Consider the following 9782-nt stretch of genomic DNA (forward strand, 5'->3'; position numbering starts at 1 on the left):
CATTTCATCATACCTAAGTTGTACCCATATGAAGTTGTTCTTTTTCTTAAGATTTTATTTATTTATTTGACAGAGAGTAAGCACAAGCAGGGGGAGCAGCAGGCAGAAGGAAAAGCAGGCTCCCCACTGAGTAGACAGCCTGACATGGGGCTCGATCCCAGGACCCCCGGGATCAGGACCTGAGCAGACGCTTAACCAACTGAGCCTCCGAGTGCCCCAATAAAGTTGATTTTAAACACAGTAATATAACAGGATCCCACATAACCACCATTCCACTTAGAAAATAAAACATGAGAAAGAAAATTTCACTCGGTGTGTACCCATCCCCAATTCCTTCCTTTCTCCTTTCCCCCGAATATGATGTGGCCTTTTATTTTTACTACATGGCTGCACTTTCCTGAATATGACATATTTTTCTCATGTGTCTTTGTGCCTTTACTGCATCGTGTATATTACTAAACCAGTATTTTTCAAACCTCAGGTTGCAACTCTTTGGTAGATTTTAAAATCACTTTAAGGGGCCACACCAGCATTTTTATTTCATTTGCTAAAGATTCATTTGTTTATTTGAGAGAGAAAGAGAGAGAAATGAGGAGAGGGGCAGAGGGAGAGGGAGAGAGAGAATCCCAAGCAGACTCCCTGCTGAGCATGGAGCCTGACTCGGGGCTGGACCTGGGATTCGATCTCACAGTACTGAGATCATGATCTGAGATGAAATCAAGAGTCGGAAAAGAAGCTCAACCAACTGAGCCACCCAGGCACCCCACCCAACCAGCATTTTAAAAATTAGGATGTGGGGTGCCTGGGTGGCTCAGTCAGTTAAACATCTGCCTTCGGCTCAGGTCATGATGCCACGGTCCTGGAACCAAGCCTCGAATCAGGCCCCCTGCTCAGCAGAAAGCCTGCTTCTCCTTCTCCCTTTCCCTTCTGCTCCCCCTGCTTCTGCTCTCTCAAAAAATAATAAAATCTTTTGGGGCGTCTGGGTGGCTCAGTGGGTTAAGCCGTTGCCTTTGGCTCAGGTCGTGATCCCAGGATCCTGGGATCGAGTCCTGCATTGGGCTCTCTGCTTTGGTGGGGAGTCTGCCTTTCTGCCTACTTGTGCTCTCTGTCTGTCAAATGAATAAATAAAATCTTTAAAAAAAATTTAATAAATAAATAAATAAAATCTTTTAAAGAATTAGGATAGACTAGGGTAAGATAGGATTAAAAAAATAGTAAGTGTGTTATCACATATAGTAAGGTCAGTATTGTCTTCTGAAACTTTTGCCCTGGTTTTCTTTTTTTTTTTTAAGAATTTATTTATTTATTTGACAGAGAGAGAGAGAGAGAGAGATCACAAGTCGGCAGAGAGGCAGGCAGAGAGAGGGGGGAAGCAGGCTTCCAGCCGAGCAGAGAGCCTGATGTGGGGCTTGATACCAGGACCCTGGGATCATGAACCAAGCCGAAGGCAGAGGCTTAACCCACTGAGCCACCCAGGCGCCCCTTAAAACAAATAAAGTATACAATTCAATGGCCTTTTGTGCAAACATCACCTCTACCTAGTTCCAAAACATTTTCATCACCTCAAAAAGAAACCCCAAACTTGTTAGCAGTTACTCCCTATTCCTCCTTCCTCCCAACTCCTGCCACCCACCAGTCTGTTTCCTGTCTCCCTGTATTTGCCTATCATGGACATGTCATCTAAGTGGAATCCAATACTCTGTGACCTTTTGTGTCTGGCTTCTTTCACTGAGCATGATGTTTCCAGCGTTCACTGACATTAGCAGGTATCAGTACTTCATTCCTTTTTGTAATCAATTTGTAATCAATACAATATTCCATTGTATATGGATACGCCCCCTTTTGTTTATCCACTCATCCGTGGATGGGTGTTTGGGTTGTCACAGCCCCCTTTGTTTTTTAAGATGGGGGTACATGAGGCCCAGGAAAGTTAAGTGACTTTCCCAAGATCACAGAGTAAACAGACAAGCTGGCAGTTCTGGATTTTAAACCATGAAGACCAAACTGTCTTTTACCTGTTTTAAATGTGAGGTACATTTCCTAACTCTGGTTGGTGATGAAATTTTTTTTTTTTTGAAAGACAGCAGGGAGCTGGGGGGTAGGGACAGAGGGAGAGGGAGAGAGAGAACCCCAAGCAGCAGTCTCCATGCCCAGTGTGGAGCTTGCTATGGGATCGACCCCATGACCCTGAAATCATGACCTGAGCCAAAATCAGGAGTCAGACACTTCACCAACTGAGCCACCCAGGCACCCCGATGACGAAATATTTTCAATGAATGACTTAAAACTAAAACTTGAAACTAGAGCAAGTACAATTTGGTGATAATTTTTGAAAAAATTTTTATTCTTTAAAAATGTTTATTCTTTAAAAATTTTTTGTGAACTATTTAAAGTTCAGAGCAAAGCTTGGATGACCCTGTTCCTGCTCCAGAATTAACAAATGTTAGCATTTGGTCATGTCTGACTCAGACTTGTTTTTAGGTAACAAAGGAAATGAGACATTATAGCTGAGGCTCCTTTGGAACCCTGGCTCCATTCTACTCCATTCTTCTCCTCCTCCCCAGAAGTCGCTGGCCCAAGACTGTTGTGTATGTGGATGACTATGTTTTTTCCTCGTTTACAACAACATGCGAACAAGCGAATGGTCAACAAGGAAGAAAAACAACAATCTTAACTCCCAGGGGCTAATGGAATGCATTTTCATAAAGCCAGATTTATTCAATTTAAAAGATTGCCTTTGATTCCCAGGGTAGGGCTTTCCAGCTTTATTTATATTAAAATGTCGTTCCCAGTATGAAATGGTGGCAATAGTGACAGATAGCTATTTTTTGAATGCCCCATTTGGCAAAAGAAAAAAAATCCAATGGGAGGGTGGAAAGATAACTCAGACATGTTTTTGCAGTGCTGGAAATGAATGAGAGCAAGCTACAGGGAGCAATATGGGTATATATGGAAGCTCATGTCCAGGGGAGCAAAAGCCAGTTGGAGAAGGATGAGTGCTGTAGGAGACTATTTACATAAAAGTATAAAATGACAAAACAGTATTGTATATTTAGGACAGTATTTTTCAGACTTTTTTGGGGCCACATTGTGCTGTAAGAAAGGTATCTTATGTTTCCATCCAGTACCTATACACACAGATATAAAATGGGGGCAATGGGGCTCCTGGGTGGCTCAGCGGGTTAAGCCTCTGCCTTCGGCTCAGGTCATGATCTCAGGGCTCCTGGGATGGAGCCCCACGTCGGGCTCTCTGCTCAGCAGGGAGCCTGCTTCCCACCCCCCTTATTTTGAGAGAAGAGAAAAACGCCTATAAGAGCATGAGGGGATGCGCGGGAAGACAGAGGCAGAGAAAGAGAGGGAGAGAGAGAATTTCCAGCAGACTCCGAGCTGAGTGTGAAGCCAGATGTGGGGTTCACTCTCATGGCCCTGAGATCATATCCTGAGCCAAAATCAAAAGTTGGATGCTTGACTGACTGAGCCACCCCTGAATGGTATACTTCAAAATAGTTCATTTTATGAGAACTTTATCTCAATCTGTAAAGGGGGAGGTCTGTGCCTCCTAGCGTTACTGAGGATAAAAGTACACATGAACATAGAAGAGGGTCCCAGCACTGTCTGGCTGGGAAGCACCATCATTGCTCAAAGGGCCATCTCTCCCTCGTCGGGGGAGGCAGGGCGGGGATTATGTTTCACCCACAAAGTCAAGCTAGCGACTTGCCCAAAGCCACACAGTGAATCACCTGTGTGGACTTTGCACTAGAGTTTGGCTTTTGCAATCTGTGAGTCCAGAACAAGTTCACTCCATTCTGCTTCTCCAGCTTGATAGTAGAATGGCATTTTACTGTTTGTAGAATATTTTTCCCCTGGTGATTTTCTAACAGCTTTTCTTCAGAGGTTCAGCATGGCAGAATGGTTAGAGATTGTGGCCCCTGGACTCGGACAAATCTGGGTTCAAATCCAGGCTCTGTCTCTTCTCAGCTGTGTGCCTTTGGGTGAGTCCTCTAACCTCTCTGGCCCTTGATTTCTCCAGGTATAAAATGGAAATAATGGCTTATCCTATGTATTAAGTGGGAATGAATCGAAAAGATAGATATATATAAAGCAAGAGTCAGGTCAATGCCTAACACATAGTAAATTATCAGTAAATGATGGCTGTTGGGGCGCCTGGGAGGCTCAGTGGGTTAAAGCCTTTGCCTTTGGCTCGGGTCATGATCTCAGGGTCCTGGGATCGAGCTCCACATCGGGCTCTCTGCTCGGCAGGGAGTCTGCTTCCTCCTCCCTCTCTGCCTGCCTCTCTGCCTACCTCTCTGCCTACTTGTGATCTCTCTCTCTCTCTCTCTGTCAAATAAATAAATAAAATCTTTAAAAAAAAATGATGGCTGTTAATAGTGAAAAGAAGCTACTCAGACAAAGCACTGAACACATAGGGTTAAAGGTGACAGAAGAAAAAAACAATTTCAAAGCCACTTTGTCACAGGCCCCAAATGCTTGAAAGCAGTGGTCCCTGACAGGGGGATGGGAGAGGGAGTGATTTTGACTTTGCAGGGGACGTGCAGTGGTATCTGGAGATATTCCTAAATGTCACTCTTGGGGAGGGGGTGTGTTTCCGATGTCTAACAGATAAACCTCAGGGATGCTGCTAAACATCCTACAATACATAGGGCAGCCCCCCTCCAGCAGACAACCATCTGCCCCAAGGTGTCAACAACGCCCAGGTTGTGAGACCCTGCTCTCGCGTGAGCCTTCCATTGCCAGACTTAGTTCCAAATGATGGGGCAATCCACTCTCCAGATACTGGGAGAGTTTGCACAGTGAGTCATTTTGTGAAGCTAAGGAACTTTAAGCAAGGTGATAATCATCATAATTTCTCTGTTGAGTAAGTCTGGATGGAAGTGCCTTTGAGGCCTTCTCTAAGAGAGACACACCCAACATCAACATAAACTCCATGAGGCCAGGTAATGAACATTGGGGAGGGTATGTGCTTTGGTGAGAAAATCAATTTTAAAAATAATAATAATAAATAAATAAATAAATAAACTCCATGAGGGCCGATGATGGTTCAAGAGATTTTGAAAGACCCATGTAAATCCTCCTTGTCAGAGACCTATGGGAACATCCCAAAGAATCTGGTCTCCTTAATTTTCCCTGGGAGGCCATGAAGACAGAGACTGGCACACAGTAAGCCCTCAATAAATGCTATTATTATCATCATCTCCATTGCCACCTTGTTACTATTATCTCCCCAAGTACATTGGAAGGTATGTTCTCACAACAACATTCCGAGATGTGTGATATTGTCCCCATTTTTCAGATGAGGAAATGGCGGCTCATGCCACATTTTTCATCAGTCCCCTCCCTAATCTCCATGCCACTCATTATCCACACAGACACTAACGGGATCTTTTTCTTTTTCTTTTTTTTAAGATTTATTTAATTATTTGAGAGAGAGGGAGCATGGAGTGGGGAAGCACAGAGGGAGAGGGAGAGAGAGAATCCCAAGCAGACTCCCCACTGAGCAAGGAGCCTGATGAAGGGCTTGATCTCACAACCCCAAGACCATGACCCAAACTGAAATCAAGAGTCAGATCTCAACAACTGAGCCACCCAGGCGCCCCCAAAGGGATCTTTCTCAAATGAAATCAGATCGAGATATATATATATATCTCGATCTGATTTATTTGTCAGAGAAAGAGAGAGAGAGACAGCACAAGCACGGGGAGTGGAAGGCAGAGGGAGAAGTGGACCCCTCGCTGAGCACAAGGCCTATGTGGGACTAGATCCAAGGATCCTGAAATCATGACCTGAGCCAAAGGCGGCAGATGCTTAACTGACTGAGCCACCCAGGCATCCCGAAATCAGATCTAATTTAGGAAAAAATGCTCTCTGGGTAACAATGTACCTAATTTGTTTTTTTAATTTTCATTTTTAAATAATCTCTACACCCAATGTGAGGCTTGAATTACAACCCCAAGATCAAGGGTTACAGGCTCTACCAAACAGAGACAGGCCAGGTGCCCCTATTACATAGTATTTTCTGATCCAATGTTTCTTTATGATTTAGATGTCTTAAAAAATGAAGAGTGATGCCATGGTTGGGTTAGATGTTAACATTAAAGGGAAACTGAGTAAAAGGTATGTGGGAACTCTTTGTACCATCTTTGTAACTCTCAGTAAACCCCAAATTATTTAAAAATAAAAAGCTTATTTTAAAAAAACCAATCAGGGGTCACCTGGGTGGCTCAGTTGGTTAGGCAACTGCCTTCAGCTCAGGTCATGATCCCAGGGTCCTGGGATGAGACCCTCATCGGACTCCCTGCTCAACGGGGAGCCTCCTTCTCCCTCTCCTCTTACCTGCCGCTTTGCATACTTGTGCTATCTGTCAAATTAAACAAACAAACAAACAAACAAGAAAAAACAAAAAAGCTTTAAAAAACAAGTCAGATCACGTTACTCATCTGACTAAAATCCTGCAGTGATTCCCCACTAGTCTTAGAATAAAATGTGAATGTCTTCCCTTGACTTCCTAGGCCCTGAGTGGCTGGCCTTTGCCCATTTCTTCAACCTCCCCTCCCAACACTTGCCCCTCACACTATCCTTTGGCCTTTTTTCAGTCTACCAACGCTGGAAAATTGTCCCTGCCTCTGGGCCTTTGCACTTGCCGTTCCTTCTGTTGAGAAAGCTCTTCCCCTATGTAGTTCTTCCCATGACTCTCTTTCTTATCCTTCAGATATTGATTCAAAGGTCAAATCCTCGGAGTCCTTCTTCCATGTAGTCATGTCACCCCTTCTAATTCTCTCACAAAATTTATCACTCTGAAATTACCTTCTTTGAATGGTTTCTCTGTTCCTGCCTATCTCCTCTAATAGACTGGGAATTCCATGAGGGCAGAGACTATGTTGGTTTGCTTACTGCTATGTCCCCAGATTCTTACATGGGGCCCAACACAGAGTAAGGCCTCAGTGAACATTTGCCAAAAAGAATACCAGTGTCTGCTGGTAATACCACAGGACTTTGAAACAAAGCTGTGGACCTTGTCAAAGGCTTTCACCCATATTTTTCCTATGGTTCTCCACTTTGTACAAAACCACCAAAATACACAGGCAGGTCCAGATTTGCTGGCAAACCTCAACATCATTTATTTGTATCATTTAACAATCCTAATGCTCATTAAATTGAGATAAGGGAGGGAAAAGAGTTAACCCCCAACAAAGTTCCAAATTTTTGATTAAGGACTAAATGTAGCCCAGGTATGTTTTGTCAGTCTCATATAGTGTTTTAGAAGCATTTGAGGGGCATCTGGGTGGCTCAGTGGGTTAAGGCTCTGCCTTCGGCTCAGGTCATGATCTCGGGGTCCTGGGATCAAGCCCAAATCAGGCTCTCTGCTCAGTGGGGAGCCTGCTTTCCCCTCTCTCTGCCTGCCTCTCTGCTTACTTGTGATCTCCCTCTGTTAAATAAATAAATAAAATCTTAGAAGAAGAAGAAGAAGAAGAAGAAGAAGAAGAAGAAGAAGAAGAAGAAGAAGAAGAAGCAGCAGCAGCAGCAGCAGCAGCAGCAACAGCAGCATTTGAGTTCATGACCAGGCAAAAATTGGAACTTTTCACTAAAAAATGGAATGTCCAAGTTCTCCTGAAAACTCAGAGGATCTGGCCACATTGAGCCTGTTTCTCACATGGCCTCAATGGATTCCAACTGAAAGTGGCTGGCTCCTTGGGTGGATGGGTGTGGTCTCTCCAGCTCACCATAGTCTCTACTCTATCCACTTGGCTTAATTCTTTTATGGTGCCTGAATCCTCCTCAAAGCTGAAGTGTCCCTAGAAATACAACAGAGTTTCCAAATAATTTGGCCACAGCCCCTCTTACGTGGAAGCTCAATGTATAAAACAGATCACAGTAGTAATAGTTAATATTAAGTGCTTACTGTGTACCATGGTGCTGCTCTGGTAGACACAAGGGATGGGGGACAAGAAACCCATCAGTTCCCCATAATCTCCAGCAGCCCTCTCAGAAAGCTCTGTGAATCCAAGGAAGAGCATTCAAAAAGCACATTTTAATCCAGTATCCTCATTATCTAGATGGGCAAAGAGAGGCATAGAGAGGAGAGGGGACACACCATCTATTAGACAGTAGCCTTTCAGGCAAATACTTGCCTGCTAGTCCTTAGGGAGGCGATTAGTATTGATAATGGCACATGGGAGAACTGGGGGACCAGTTCTTTCTTCCAAGAGCCGTTTGCTGGTTTCTGGGAACCATTCAGGCCTACTCTGTGAGTCCCTGCCATTCTCAGGCTCTAAGCCAGCTAATTCCTGTAGACATATGCCACCAAAACTGGACTCAAGGGGGGTTGTTCAAAGAAGAATGGCACATGGATAGAGACCCTCCCTATGCCCCAGTTGTCTGAATTCTTCCTCCAGCCCTGATGATGTCAACAGATATTAACAGACCAGCCATTTTGTATGTGGAAAATCATGGCACTCTTTTTGTGTTAGAGACATGTTTAGATCATTCCACTGGGTTCCACATTCATGTGTCAGGGCTGTGCTAGGTATAGGGGATTCACAATGGTGGTTTGTTACATATGAACAAGGGCTTTGATTTCTAGCTGTCCTGGGTACGCCTGGCTCTGCAACTTACTAGCTATGTGACCTTCAGAAGACAACCTAGCCTCTCTGTGTCTCACTTTCTTCATCTGTAAAATGGGGATGAAAGGAATAGTACATAATTCCTAGGATTGTCTTAGGGATTTGATGAGATAATTTTTGGCACATACCAAGAAAACGAGTGTAGTGTTTGTTTGTTTTCTCCACTGCACTTATCAGAAGCTGATATTTTTATTTGCATCTTTGTTTATTGTCTGGCTTACTAGACGACTCTCCATGAGAAGGGCCTTGTCTGTCTTACTCACCCCTGCTTTCCAGCCTAGAACAATGCCTGGCACAGAGTAGGTGCTCCATAAATATTTGTCTGCTGAATGAATCGCTGTCTTTCATTTTACTGCTCTAATTGCCACTGCGATGATGCACCCTGCCCTGGAGGAGCCCAGAGTCTCGTGAAAACCAGTGAGAGCCACCCTGACCTCAACAGCCAGCTGTTCACAAGTGTTGGGCATCAACTCTGAATGTCACCAACTGGGCCCTGTGCCCTAGGCTGACAAACGACACTTGTGTATCTTCTGGTGGACAGAGCTACAGCACGGGAGAATGAATTCGAAAGGGGAAAGTGCAGTTAGAAGCAGAGCCAAGGTGTGGGGGGGAGCCCTAACTCTCAATGCTCCACCCCAACCCACCTCCTGCCAGCAGCAGGGGAAGTGCAGTCCACTGTGCAAGGAGCCCGCCCAGCGAGGGCACCCCTGTGGAGGACTGGTGCCTGGGTGGTGCAATCATCTCGATGGCATTTGGGGATGGGATAGGCATCCTGTGTGCCTTGAGAAACAAAATTAATTTCTAGGGGGTTGGGAAAGGGCTTTGCTAAAACGCTGCAGGAGCAAAGACAAATGTAAAGGTCAGGAAAGAGAGCAGATGTTTTCCTGAATGTGGGCTGCATTTCCAAACACAGCTAAAGGCAAGGTGCAGCAACCCCCGCCCCTCTCCAGTCCCGGGGGTGGCATATTTTGGGGGCTTCTTGGAGAGGGGTGCACTTGGGGAGACCGGGAAGCCGAGGGGAACGGGCCAAAGTCTCCTAGGATGCCTGCAGAAGCCAGGATTGCCTGCACTACCCGCACTGCCGGCCCCTGCAAACTCGCTCCTCTCTTCCGGCCTCGATCTCCGACGCGCGAAATCTGCAGA

Source organism: Lontra canadensis, unplaced genomic scaffold, assembly GCF_010015895.1.
Source record: "Lontra canadensis isolate GAN:19392208 unplaced genomic scaffold, GSC_riverotter_1.0 scaffold58, whole genome shotgun sequence".
Lineage (NCBI taxonomy): Eukaryota > Metazoa > Chordata > Mammalia > Carnivora > Mustelidae > Lontra > Lontra canadensis.